Source organism: Delphinapterus leucas, chromosome X (assembly GCF_059928025.1).
Source record: "Delphinapterus leucas isolate spDelLeu-1000000601 "Yukka" chromosome X, BTC_Dleu_Yukka2, whole genome shotgun sequence".
NCBI classification, from domain to species: Eukaryota; Metazoa; Chordata; class Mammalia; order Artiodactyla; family Monodontidae; genus Delphinapterus; species Delphinapterus leucas.
Genome location: NC_143150.1, coordinates 100,398,615 through 100,413,728, shown reverse-complemented (window position 1 = coordinate 100,413,728; position 15,114 = coordinate 100,398,615). Strand labels below are relative to the sequence as shown.

Sequence of the window (15,114 nt, the reverse complement as noted above, 5' to 3'; positions counted from 1 at the left end):
TTGTCTCTTCTAATAGTCTTTATTTTAAAGTCTATTTGGTCTGATATGAGAATTGCTACTCCAGCTTTCTTTTGGTTTCCATTTGCATGGAATATCTTTTTCCATCCCCTTACTTTCAGTCTGTATGTGTCTCTAGGTCTGAAGTGGGGCTCTTGTAGACAGCATATATATGGGTCTTGTTTTTGTACCCATTCAGCCAGTCTGTGTCTTTTGGTGGGAGCATTTAATCCATTTATATTTAAGGTAATTCTCGATATGTATGTTCCTATTCCCATTTTCTCAATTATTTTGGGTTTGTTATTGTAGGTCTTTTCCTTGTCTTGTGTTTCTTGCCTAGAGAAGTTCCTTTAGCATTTGTTGTAAAGCTGGTTTGGTGGTGCTGAACTCTCTCAGCTTTTGCTTGTCTGTAAATGTTTTAATTTCTCCATCAAATCTGAATGAGATCCTTGCTGGGTAGAGTAATCTTGGTTGTAGGTTTTTCTCCTTCATCACTTTAAATATGTCCTGCCAGTCCCTTCTGGCTTGCAGAGTTTTTGCTGAAAGATTAGCTGTTAACCTTATGGGGATTCCCTTGTGTGTTATTTGTTGTTTTTCCCTTGCTGCTTTTAATATGTTTTCTTTGTATTTAATTTTTGACAGTTTGATTAATATGTGTCTTGGCGTGTTTGTCCTTGGATTTATCCTGTATGGGACTTTCTGTGCTTCCTGGACTTAACTATTTCCATTCCCATATTAGAGAAGTTTTCAAGTATAAACTCTTCAAATATTTTCTCAGTCCCTTTCATTTCTCTTCTTCTGGAACCCCTATAATTCGAATGTTGGTGCATTTAATGTTGTCCCAGAGGTCTCTGAGACTGTCCTCAGTTCTCTTCATTCTTTTTTCTTTATTCTGCTCTGTAGTAGTTATTTCCAGTATTTTATCTTCCAGGTCACTTATCCGTTCTCTGCCTCAGTTATTCTGCTATTGATCCCTTCTAGAGTATTTTTAAGTTCATTTATTGTGTTGTTCATCGTTGCTTGTTTCATCTTTACTTCTTCTAGGTCCCTGTTAAATGTTTCTTGTATTTTCTCTATTTCCAAGATTTTGGATCATCTTTACTATCATTATTCTGAATTCTTTTTCAGGTAGACTGCCTGTTTCCTCTTCATTTGTTAGGTCTGGTGGGTTTTTATCTTGCTCCTTCATCTGCTGTGTGCTTTGCTGTCTTCTCATTTTGCTTATCTTATTGTATTTGGGGTCTCCTTTTTGCAGCCTGCAGGTTCGTAGTTCCCGCTGTTTTTGGTGTCTGTCCCCAGTGGCTAAAGTTGATTCAGTGGGTTGTGTAGGCTTCCTGGTGGAGGGGACTAGTGCCTGTGTTCTGGTGGATGAAGCTGGATCTTTCTGGTGGGCAGGTCCACGTCTGGTAGTGTGTTTTGGGGTGTCTGTGGCCCTATTATGATTTTAGGCAGCCTCTCTGCTAATGGGTGGGGTTATGTTCCTTTCTTGATAGTTGTTTGGCATGGGGTGTCCAGCACTGTAGCTTGCTGGTCATTGAATGAAGGTGGGTACTGGTGTTGAGATGGAGATCTCTGGGTGATTTTCGCCGTTTGATATTATGTGGAGCTGGGAGGTCTCTTGTGGACCAGCGTTCTGAAGTTGGCTCTCCCACCTCAGAGGCACAGCACTGACACCTGGCTGCAACACCAAGAGCCTTTCATCTACACGGCTCAGAATAAAAGGGAGAAAAAGAAGAAAGAAAGAAAGAGAGAGAGAGAGCGGGAGGGAGGGAGGGAGGAAGAAAGGAAGGAGGAAGAAAGAAGGAAAGAAAGAGGATAAAATAAAATAAAGTTATTAAAATAAAAAATAATTATTAAGAAAAAAAATTCTTTATAAGAGAAAAAAAACAAAACAGACTGTCACCCTAGGACAAATGGTGAAAGCAAAGCTATGCAGACAAAATCTCACACAGAAGCATACACATACACACTCAGAAAAAGTGGAGAAGGGGAAAAAATAATAAATCTTGCTCTCAAAGTCCACCTCCTCAATTTGGGATGATTCGTTGTCTATTCATGTATTCCACAGATGCAGGGTACAGCAAGCTGATTGTGGAGATTTAATCCTCTGCTTCTGAGGCTGCTGGGAGAGATTTCCCTTTCTCTTCGTTGTTCACACAGCTCCAGGGGTTCAGCTTTGGATTTGGCCCCGCCTCTGCGTGTAGGTTGCCTGAGGGCGTCTGTTCTTCACTCAGGCAGGACGGGGTTAAAGGAGCCGCTGATTCAGGGGCTCTGGCTCACTCGGGGGGGGGGGGCAGGGAGGCGCACGGATGTGGGGCGAGCCTGCGGCAGCAGAGGCCGGCGTGACATTGCACCAGCCTGAGGCACACCGTGCGTTCTCCCGGGTAAGTTGTCCCTGGATCCCGGGATCCTGGCAGTGGCGGGCTGCATAGGCTCCCCGGAAGGGGGGTGTGGATAGTGACCTGTGCTCGCACACAGGCTTCTTGGTGGCGGCAGCAGCAGCCTTAGCGTCTCATGCCCGTCTGTGGTGTCCGCGCTGTCAGCCGCGTCTTGCGCCCGTCTCTGGAGCTCCTTTAAGCAGCGCTCTTAATCCCCTCTCCTAGTGCACCAGGAAACAAAGAGGCAAGGTAAAGTCTCTTGCGTCTTCGGCAGCTCCAGACTTCTCCTGGACTCCTCCCTGCTAGCCGTGGTGCACTAACCCCTTCAGACTGTGTTCACAAATATTTAATTTGGCAAAGTGTTGGGATCCAGTGCACAAAGGAAAGGCTTTGCCTCGGTAGGAGAAAGAGTTCATCCTTTGTCTCCGAGGGGATAGAGAATATGGGTACAGATGTCACTGGCCTGGTAGATGTGGTGATGGGAGGAAAAGACGGTTCTCTTCTAAATGTTTTTATTTTATCTGTGAAGTACAAAGCAATGCTTTGAGAAGGAGAAATGGAAATAGGGTGTTGGACAATTGATGACAGAAATAAGATGATCATTGGAAAATGGGAAAATATATTGATGAGGGAAATGGGGCAGAACTTTCAGCTAATGTTGAAGGCTCATTTAGGATTCATGCCATATGTAACCAGTCAGTGTGGTATGTGTTTTTCTCTAGCCATATTTAACTGTTTGGGTGCTAGTACAAGAATGGCAGAGATTAAGATTTAACCACGACTGGGGTTTTCTCAGAAGATTATAAGAGCGGGAGAGAGAGGCAAAGAAGTTAAAAGTAGACTCAAAGAAGGGATAGGAGAGGACGGTGGAGTCTAAGCTGCGAAAGTAAGGAACTGAAAGCAAGGCACGATTAATGCTGAAAGAGTGGTAAGGGTCACTGGATTGGAAACGTGTTGGAGTTGAAGGATTGGAGGTTTGGGAATATGAAAAGGGGTGATCAACTAGGTAAAAAGCAGGGATCGGAAGGTGGAATAATTGAAATTGAGATTTGAAGTTGGTGTAATTATTGCCCAGAACAAAGTCTAGAGTCTGACTGTAGGGATTGGTGTCTCTAGTGAGATGAGGGCCAGACGAATGGAGCTAGTGCCAGGATTTGAATGGATAGTCTTTGTGACTATTTAAATCAAGAACGTGGATGAGAGTAGTCACAGGGAGCAAGTCAGGAATTCAGACACTAAGTAACCTCAGTGAAAGTGGGGAAGTGAGTGAAAAGGGAGTAGTTGATTGCAGTGACGATGTTGGTGAATACTACAACCTGATGGCTGTGTTCCCTTCTCACGAGGGTGAAGTATATACACATACTTCCATTTACAGATAAATTCCTTCATTACTGGAAACAGAAGTGTGCTGCAAATCTGTGCTGCAAATCTTTCTAGCTACAAATTTCCTGTCCCAGACAATTTTACCTGTTCTTTTGGAAATGTAAAGAAGTTGCTTGATTTCTTATTTTACATGTATGAGTGCGTTTTAAATCGCTATTCATGAAACGCAAAGATTAATCTTACTTGAATAGATATGTGTGGGGATTTGATGGTGCTGTGTAGTTTTGCTCACGCAGACCTATTCTGCACACTAGATTTGCCGAGAACTTGAAGCTCCCTGCTATTCTGCACCTGTGTTATATGATATGGAAAGACTCTTTCACAGTGAATTTTTATGAATATGGTAAAAATTTTAAGTATGTTCAGTTGGGAAGCATGACAAAAGAGCATAACTAAAGTTTCACCTATAATTTTGGTAAATAGTTTTCAATCTGTTTTGGGGGCTTGATGCGATGCTAATAAGGGGGATAACCATTTCATTATTAAATGGGGCTAAACATTATTTGGGCTACCGATTTCAAGTTTTGCTTAAGAAAGTAAATGTCATAATTAATTCATTATAATTTTAATACACGTAGAACCCTCTGACTCCTTTTTCTCAGCACTGTTATTTTGAAATTTATCCCATTTTGTAGCTGACCTAACTAGATCATACTTTTAAAAAGTAATTCTTTTTTTAATGGCCTTATTTTTACAAATAATTGATACAACAATGTAGTATTCACATTATAAAATGTGAGAAGAGTATATGTGAATATTGATTTCATAATTGATAAAATTTATATAATATCGATGAACCCAAGCAGAAGGTCACTGAGAAATATTTATAAGCATTAGGTGTTAAATGAACAGATGTAGAATCAAAGTTGTACATACATGGTGGGATGGACACTCACCATGAATTCTGATTGGTATTAAAATGAAAGAGAGAAATAGCCAAGTAAGTAGTAAATAGAAAACTGTCTAAACATCTTCTAGATAGAAGTAGAATTTAGAAGTAGCTGTGTCAGCCCGAGTCCTAGACTAAACGTGATGTGCAGCAGATATACAACTATCCTGTGATGGGATTATAATGTGGGGAAGGAACAACCTTTTGCTGTAAGCTAAGAATCTGGGGTCATGTGTAAATACAGTATAACCTAGACAATCCTAACTGCTACAATCTACATCATTAAAAAAAATGAATCAGCGACTAACATTTGGAAATTTTGAGAATTAGCAGAAAGATCCAGACTTCAGATTTCTGATGAAAAATTGGCAGGGGTGACACATTTGGCCAACCCGGCACACATTGGCTGGGGCTGTAGAGCATCTATCCCTTAGAAATAGAAGCTAATGCTATAGTTTACCCCCAGCATCCTATACTCCCTATTTGTATCTTACACCCATCCATCTTTTTCTTCAGTTATCTCCATTACCTGTCTGGCCCTTGTAAGCACTTGAATTTGCCACTCTGGCTTTATATCAGATTTTCCCACCCCACAACAAGAAAATGCTAGAGGCAGAAAGAACAGAGGACTGAAGACAGAACTTTAGTTAATACCCACTTGCATGGATGAGATAAAGAATCAGTGGGGAGAGATTTAATAACTGGTTAGAAAAGGAAGAAGAAAACCAGAATTGGACAGTTAGCAAAACAAACAAAACACAAGGAAGAGACGAGTCAAGAAGTGGGGATGGTCAACCTCAGGGAAAACTACAGAGTTCAACAATAAAGACAGTGATAAGAACCGGTCATGTGTGACCTTTGAGAGAATAATTGCCATGTTTTGATGATCATGGAAGACAGAAGATAGGAGATTAAGGAGCAGAGGGCTGCTGAGGAAATGGAGGTGTTGAGATAAAAATTTTCACAAGTTTGGCATTGAATGGAAGGAGAAAAATAATTGATTTCTAAAATGGCAGCGGAATCAAACCAAATGTGTTTTTTTCTCACTTCTTGTTTTGGGGGACAAGGGCAAGGGCCGATACATGTTTGAAAAGCATTGGCAGAAGAGCCAGTGAAAAGGAACCAGGTTATTGAGGGAACAAAGTTTGGGAGGTGGCTAAGAGTAATGGATAGAGAGCATGGGTGAAGCAGCTAGTTTTGGAAATAAAGGATAATAGACCTTCATCTAAGTCTGTTAGTGTGCAATATGGGGTCCTAGTGAATCATCAGTAGTAACTCAGGAGAAAGCAGTATCTGGGTCCCGTGGTGGGGGTGGGGTAATGGAAGAATGATGACCTTGTCTAGTATTATTAAGTCCATTTCACAAGTGGGGACATTTAGGCTCAGGGAAATTAAACAGCTTAAAATTTTTATTGAAGTATAGGTGATTTACATTATCTTAGGTTCAGTTGTATAGCATAGTGATTCTGTATTTTGTAGATTATACTCCATGATAGGTCATTACAAGAAAATGGATATAATTCCTTGTGCTATGCAGTATATCTTTGTTGCTTGTCTATTTTATATATAGTAGTTTGTATCTGTTAATTCTGTACCCCTATCTTGCCCCTCCCGCATTCCCTCTCGCCTTTGGTAACCAACCACTAGTTGTTTTCTGTATCTGTGAGTCTGTTTCTGCCTTGCATATATTTCCACTTGCATTACTTTTTAGATTCCATATTTAAGTGGTGTTATACAGTATTTGCCTTTCTCTGACTTATTTCACTAAGCATAATATTCTCTAGGTCCATCTATGTTGCTGCAAATGACAGTATTTCATTCTTTTTATGACTAATATTCCATTGTATATATACTACATCTTACTCCAGTAGTCTGTTGATGGGCACTTGGGTTGCTTCTTTTATTATAAATAGTGCTGCTATGAACATTGTGGTGCATGTATCTTTTCAAATCAGTGTTTTCGTTTTTTTTCTGGATATATATCCAGGAGTGGAATTGCTGGATCATATGGTAGTTCTATTTTTAGTTTCTTGAGGAACATCCATACTGTTTTCCACAGTGGCTGCACCAATTTTCATTCCCACCAATAGTGGGGATGAAACCAGTGAAAAGGGTTCCTTTTTCTCCACATCCTCCCCAGCGTTTGTTATTTGTAGACTTTTTGATGGTGGCCATTCTGACTGGTGTGAGGTGATACCTCACTGTAGTTTTGATTTGCATTTCTCTAATAATTAGTGATGTTGAGCATCTGTTTATTAAATGGCTTAAAGTTATATAGTCAGTTACTGAAGGCAACCTGAATGTCAGGTGAAGGAGTTTTGACCTGAAGGCAGCAAGGAGTTACTGAAGGTTTTGAATAGGGTTGAGGTTGTGGGAGTTACGTGGATGGGGTAAGGAGATGATTGTATGACAGCACTGACACTTCAGAAATAGGAGTGGCAAGAGCCAAGATAGTAAGCCAGGTCAGCTATTCAGATATGAATAGATAAGAAGCATGGATACTATTGATAGCAATCAGACTGAAAAGGAAGGGATGGATGGAAGAAATATCAGGAGGACAGTATTTCTAGAGCTTCATGACTAGCTGGAGATGGGGGACTAGAGAAATAAAAGAAATAAAAGAGATGAGGATGATTCCAAACATATTAGTTGGATTGTTAGTGGAACCGTTTACAAATAAGCAAATCAACGTTGGAGTGAAGAGCAGCTTGGATTAAGACTTGCTGGATGGCGATGTCACGACGCGTCAACAGTGGCGACTGCGTCGACAATGGCGGCTGCCGTCAACAATGGCGACTGCGTCAGCGTGAGCGGGCCTCCGTTGTCAAGCGGTTTCCAGACGTTGCAGCGGGACCCGCAGTCATATTAGAATCTGCCGGCGGGGAGGACAGAACACCTGTGCCCGCTCCCGCCGCGTTGTGGATCGAGCGGCGGTGTCAAGACCCAGCGGGGCGAGCCAGCGTCACTTCGGCCTCTTCACTCTCCCGGACGCTGCACCTGGGCTAAGTCGGCAACATGAGCGGCAACAACTTGGATGAGAGCGACGAGTTTGCTGAGCAGTTGCGAATGCAAGAATTGTACGGAGGCACTGAGGACGGCGACACCGAGAAAGATCCCGGTGAAGAAAACGATTCTTTCCAGCAGCAGCCAACTGACCCCCCATACGAGTGGGACCTGGACAAGAAGGCTTGGTTCCCCGAGATTACTGAAGATTTTATTGATACATATCAGGCCAGTTATGGCTTTTCTAATGATGGTGCGTCTAGTTCTACTGCGAATGTCCAAGATGTTAGTGCTGGGACTGCAGAGGAACCTCCGCAAAGAAAATCCCCCGAACCCAGTGATACCAAAAAGAGGGGAGAAAAGAGAAAGGGTGAATCAGGATGGTTTCATCCTGATGAAAGCAGAGACACAAATGTGTATGTTTCTGGTCTGCCTCCAGATATTACAGTGGATGAATTTATACAGCTCATGTCCACGTTTGGCATTATTATGACAGATCCTCAAACAGAGGAATTTAAGGTCAAGCTTTACAAAGATAATCAAGGAAATCTTAAAGGAGATGGACTTTGCTGTTATTTGAATACAGAGTCTGTGGAACTTGCATTAACATTTTTGGATGATGATGAAATTAGAGGCTACAGATTACATGTGGAGGTGGCAAAGTTTCCACTGAAAGGGGAATATGACACCTCAAAGAAGAAAAAGAAGTGCAAAGACTACAAGGAAAAGCTGTCTGTGTGGCAAAAGCACTTGGATTGGAGACCTGAGAGAACAGCTGGCCCATCCCAAATGCGCCACGAGCAAGCTGTCGTCACCAGAAATATGTTTCACCCTTGCACATCTCAAACGAATGTTCAAGAAGCCGCAACTGAAATGGAATTTGAAGAACCTACAGATGAAAAGAAGTTTGAAAAAACAGAAGATGGGGGAGAACTTGAAGAAGATGCTTCTGAAAAAGATGCTAAAGAAAGTGGCCCTGAAAAAGAGGCTGAAGAAGGCTGTCCCCAAAAGGAATCTGAAGAGAGCTGCCTCGAACGAGTGTTTGAGGAAGGCTGTCCCAAAAGAGCGCGTGAAGAAGACTTCCCCGACAGAGAGTCCAGAGAACGCAGCCCCGAGAAAGAGCATGAAGAGGGTAGTCCTAAAAAAGAGTCGAAAGAGAATGGCACAGAAGGAGAGCCCAAAAAGAAGAGACTCAAAACAGATCCTGATGAGAACGGCCTTGAGAAAGATTTTGAGGAAGAGAGTTCTGCGAAGGAACTTAATGCAAACATTCTTGAAAAAGAGGTAGAAGAAAATAACTCTGAAAAATCAGAATTCGAAGGTGACAGCTCTGGGAAAATGTTTGATGAAGAAGGCTCTGAGAAGGGGTTTAACGAAGAGTCAGATGAGAAGGAAGAAGATTCCGATGAGAGAGGGACTGTGGGTGATTCAGGGAATGTTAAGGAGGAAGGGCCCCTGTCCACAGGCAGCAGCTTTGTCCTCCGTAGTGATGATGATGTTTAATCCCTTAAACTTGCTTTGTAGGGTGATTCCTCCATCTCCATTTTACCTGCGCTCCAGGGTAATTACTAGTAGTGTTACATGAACGTGTGCATAGAGGTAGGGTGCCCTCAGATCAATGCAGTGAAGTGTTCGTGATTATCTGTCCTGGCCGATTTTAAATATATGTGAACAAGACAACTGGATTCTTGTCTTTTGTCATATTTGTTAAGTGCATGCAGAATAATATTTTTTAAAGTATTCTGATTGAAGTTTTTGATATTCAGAAATCAAAAATAAGTTGTTAATATGCAGAAAGAGAAAATTAGACCTGAGTTAAATTGCATTGTTCATTCTTGCTATTGCTTTATTCATACTAAAGTTTGGTTTCTCTGAGGACCTGAAAAATCCCTGTAGGAGTCTCCTTGCTTCAGCTTGTGATGTTACCACTGATGTCCCCATTTCCCCTCTCTAAGCCAGAACATGTTACTAAAACTTATGAAGTAAAGAACACTTTGGAGTTTTTCCCTGCCCAGTCCTCGCAAGTTACTTTTATTTTTCTTTTCTACCCTCTTGCCATGAAAATTGAGTCTTAAACGTGCAAAAGTAAACTTCCCAAGGGCCACAGCTTCCATTATTGAAAATACAGAGGAAATCAGAATTCTCCCGTGTACTGTTTGGGCCCCTCTAGAAGCTGATTAAAGTTACAGGACCTTTACCCAGAAAAATCTACGCATGCACTACACAATCTTTTGTATACAGTTTGGGGTGTTTCATGGATCCCCTGGAGTTTAAGAACTTTTGTCATGCATATTTCAGATTTTTGCTTTTGATTTTGTTCTAGAATCATGGTATCTAGTATATGCTAAGTTGTGTAGTCCCAATAAAAATTTGGGTCTTTCTTGATTGTGCTTTCCAAATTCAGTATTGATGAATTGACTTCTGATGTAGCATTAAGAAGTTATTCTCATAAATTAGAAGAATTAAAATAAACTGCATTGGTGCTTTCTCATTTAAAAAAAAGACTTGCTGGATGCTGGTGGTTGGATATGTAAGTAAAAATGTGCAGCTATTTTTAGAAAATGTGGTACTGGGACTTGGATGAAAGCAGTTTTGCAGGTTCAGGCTCAATAGTTTTCTGTCTGTACAGAGCTGTTCGCACATTCAGTATAGTAGGTCTGTAAGGAGACTTTAAATAGCATCTATTCGGAGTCCCTCCTTTTACAGATGAGACCAGTTGGTGAAGTAACTTGCCCAGTGTCCTGAGTGGCAATGACAAATCATATTTCCTGAGTCTCTGTTCCTTGCTCTTTACCGAACTTTAGAGGTTGCAAACTGGTAATGGACCACTGATAGTTGTGTTTGGCCAGTAGAGTAGATTGTATTATTGATCACAGATATTTGCCGCCTCTCTCTAGGAGAGGATTAAACTCCTCCTTGCCATTGAAGTCAGCCTTGGCCACGTGACTTGTTTTGGCAAAGGAAATGTGCGCAGAGGTGATGTGCAGTACTCCGGAGAGGAACTATAAAGCATGAGTTAAGTACATAGTTTCAGTGCATGATTCACCAGGTTTTCTTTTTCTTCTGCTACGAGTTTGTTTATCAATATTCCAGATAGAAGTAGAATTTAGAAGTAGCTGTGTCAGCCCGAGTCCTAGACTAAACGTGATGTGCAGCAGATATACAACTATCCTGTGATGGGATTATAAGGTGGGGAAGGAACAACCTTTTGCTGTAAGCTAAGAATCTGGGGTCATGTGTAAATACAGTATAACCTAGACAATCCTAACTGCTACAATCTACATCATTAAAAAAAATGAATCAGCGACTAACATTTGGAAATTTTGAGAATTAGCAGAAAGATCCAGACTTCAGATTTCTGATGAAAAATTGGCAGGGGTGACACATTTGGCCAACCCGGCACACATTGGCTGGGGCTGTAGAGCATCTATCCCTTAGAAATAGAAGCTAATGCTATAGTTTACCCCCAGCATCCTATACTCCCTATTTGTATCTTACACCCATCCATCTTTTCCTTCAGTTATCTCCATTACCTGTCTGGCCCTTATAAGCACTTGAATTTGCCACTCTGGCTTTATATCAAACTTTCCCACCCCTCAGCAAGAAAATGCTAGAGGCAGAAAGAACAGAGGACTGAAGGCAGAACTTTAGTTAATACCCACCTGCATGGATGAGATAAAGAATCAGTGGGGAGACATTTAATAACTGGTTAGAAAAGGAAGAAGAAAACCAGAATTGGACAGTTAGCAAAACAAACAAAACACAAGGAAGAGATGAGTCAAGAAGTGGGGATGGTCAACCTCAGGGAAAACTACAGAGTTCAACAATAAAGACAGTGATAAGAGCAGGTCATGTGTGACCTTTGAGAGAATAATTGCCGTGTTTTGATGATCATGGAACACAGAAGATAGGAGATTAAGGAGCAAAGGGCTGCTGAGAAAATGGAGGTGTTGAGATAAAAATTTTCACAAGTTTGGCATTGAATGGAAGGAGAAAAATAATTGATTTCTAAAATGGCAGCAGAATCAAACCAAATGTGTTTTTTTCCCACTTCTTGTTTTGGGGGACAAGGGCAAGGGGCGACACATGTTTGAAAAGCATTGGCTGAAGAGCCAGTAAAAAGGAACCAGGTTACTGAGGGAACAAAGTTTGGGAGGTGGCTAAGAGTAATGGATAGAGAGCATGGGTGAAGCAGCTAGTTTTGGAAATAAAGGATAATAGACCTTCATCTAAGTCTGTTAGTGTGCAATACGGGGTCCTAGTGAATCATCAGTAGTAACTCAGGAGAAAGCAGTATCTGGGTCCCGTGGTGGGGGTGGGGTAATGGAAGAATGATGACCTTGTCTAGTAGTTCAGAGAAGGTCTCTTCTCTCTGGTTACAGTCTTGAAGGAGGAGCAGACAGGCAGTGAAGGATCTGATAACTGAGAGACTGAAAGCCGTTTGCGGCAGGAACCCGAGCCATGTGCCCAGATAGAATCTTTGTGCCTTTCTGGCCCCCTTTTCTGTCACTTCTGCAATTGCACTGATAAGAAATGTCTCTTATCTCACATAGGTTAATGAGTTTGAGAAGGAAAAAAATACAGTTTATTATGATGGCAGGAAGGGCCATGCAAATGGCAACTGAGAAACTTGAAATGCAACTAAGGGCTTTGAACTTCATTTCAAGAGGCAACTGTACCACTCCTCAAATCGCACCCTCTGAAGAAGGAACATAGAATGACAAAATATGCTAAATTCAGTAATTTTCAGCCTGTGCTCCTAGACTCCCAGGAGACCTTCTTAGTGGTCTGCATACCGGGCCCTTATACTATTACTGTTTACAATATGTCAGTGTCTATATTTCTATTAATGACATAAAATAGGGATTTACTTATGCTACATTAGCATCTCATTATCATGCTTGGGTTTGGACCAAAAAACAACAGCTGACCTATAGATCTTTCCTGTCGCACAGCAAAGAGAGAGAAACCACTGTGCATCATGATGTTCGTGGAGGCCATGCTGTCTTTCCCACTACAACCACAATGAGAGTATTGCCAAGGAATGAATTTCTAGTGGAGTCTTAGTGAAGAATGAAAGCAAATAAGATAGTGGGTTTTTTTCCTGCCTTAACAAAAGCATCAGCATTTATGCTGCTATAGCTGGTAAACTCTGTTTTGTGAAGGCACGTTGACGGGGAGGGTACTTGGGATAGGTTCTGATAGTAGGTGGCCCACAGGTTAATTTGCCTTGGAAGAGACTGGAGCATAGAAACAAAATGACACTCATTGCCCCATTCTTCTGGGGTTTCAGTTACTTTTCCATTACTTCAGCAGGTTCATTTTCTGAATTTTGAATGGGGTCAGAATATAGAGTGGGGATTGATAGCGTGGTGGTGGGAAATGTGCTGCAGGAGGGAATGTGCAGGGAGGAATGGGACTGATTCTTGGACTGTAGAATAAAAATCAAAGAGAATGAGTCGTTCTCAACTCTGTTTAATTTACCTTTGTTGTATCTTTCTTTGTCACTAGGCTACACTAGGCACAAAATTTAAGAATTAATTACAACGGGCAAGACTCATAGTCTGATCAGCTTATTCTTCCAACTATGACAATGACACTAAGGACATGCTATTACAGACCTTTCCTGACATCAACTGTTTTTCTTAATTACATGAATATTATAAAGTATATACTGGTTCAAACAGGAGATTGAAAAATCCAGGGACCTCAAGGATGAGTAAGAGCTAATCAGTGATGGTGGGGTGAGGAGAAGAGGTTGTATTCTGGACAGAGAAAAAAGCATATGCAACTGCCCTGAGATGGCAGAAAGCAGCAGACATCTGGGGATTTGAAAGAAGGTCAGTGGAGCCTGGTGAGCAAGTGGGAGGATGGTATCAGTGGAGACTGAAGAGATAGGCAAGAACTGGAAGCCTAAGAATATCCTTTGTGGGACACAGTGTCCTGAGTCCCATGAACGTTCACTGAAAGCAAGTTCATATTACTAGCGGTATTATACTAGAAAGCCTCCATATTCTCGAGCTTATGTTGTACTGTACAGTCACTCGTTTGAGCATTCATTCGACAAGCATATATCGAGTGTCTACTGTATGCCATGTTCTTTGGGCCAGAGTTGTATACCTCCCAGACTTTTGTGAATTACAGGCTGCCACTTACAATGTGGTCACTTTGTCAGTCCTGTCACGATAGAGTCAGATTTAGCTTCTTTTCATTATTATTATCTTGGGTATAGTATTGACGGTTTGGAGAACAGGGCCCAATGTCAGTGAGTTCTGCTGTCAGCAATCTGGAATACATCTTCCAAGGGTGTCCTTAAGCTCCTGGTGGGCAAGAGCAAGAGCGGGAGAAAAACTAGAGCTGTGTCTTTGTGCCACTGAAGCAGCATTTGGGGAGATGTTAGGCTTAGTTCTCACGACTCTCTTATCCTCAGTGCTATGAGCTTTGACGAGGAGCCTATAATTGTCATTTTGAAGACTGATGGATGCCACTTTTTTCTTTCTCTCTCTTTCTAGCTTTGCTTTATTTAGACTCTGTTTTTTTTTTCACCTACTGCCTCTTTCCATTTTTTTCCATCTCTTTTATTCCATTATCCTAGCTGTCTCTCTGAGAATGAGTACCAGGAGTAAAGACTCTGCTCTCAGTAGCAGGGAAAGCAGAGTGACTCATATGGGCTACCCTGACCTAGGAATGAACCTTTACAGATATCTTCATCTTCATCCTCATTCACAAAGAGCGCTTATGCTGAAGAAATTAAGTCAGTGGCAAAAAAGTGGCTTTCTCATCTGGACACCAATTTAAGAAGCTTTCTCCACATACTCTGGCCTTCATTGATCTCACCTTTTTCTGTAGTGTATACTTCACTGAATAAGAATCATAAGATTTAGTTCTTGATAATATATTGTATTGGGATAGTTTCTAATTCTTTAATAGATGATGATTTTGTTACCCTAACAGGATAGGTCTGTAAACTCCCACAGGGAAGGGCCTATGACCCTACTTAATTTCTGTCACCCTTAGAACTGAGCAAAGTGGCAGGCATACAGTTTAGCCGCTCAATGGCACTTGATTGAATTAATGAGACCTGTCATATTATTGTACATAGAGGAACAACTTTGGATTCCTACCTGCCTTTCTTTGATTTGTTAGAGGGTAATAGAATTTTTGATAATAATTCTTCCATCGTCACCCTCCCTCATTTGTCTTTCTCTTTGTAAACCAGTAAGGAGGCATAGATTTAGATGAAACATCCATCCCTTCATGTCAAATTCTGTCCCTTTGTGTGGCAGTTTCCATTATACAAGTATGCCTTTGCTTTGTCTCTACATCAGGGCAAGTGAAAGCCACGTAACCAACATGAGTGCTTGTATCCCTTTTTTTGTTCTTTTACCCTCTGAAGCAGCCCAGGAGGAAGAGAGGACAATAATGTAGGAGGACAATAACATGAGAAAGTTGGAATATGGTATA

The 15,114-nt window shown here is 41.4% G+C and overlaps 1 pseudogene; it reads left to right on the top strand.

Annotated features, from left to right (window-relative positions):
* The first annotated feature begins 411 nt into the window (after positions 1-411).
* On the top strand, positions 412-11,170 carry LOC149744356 (17S U2 SnRNP complex component HTATSF1 pseudogene; annotated as a pseudogene).
* Positions 11,171-15,114: the final 3,944 nt, after the last annotated feature.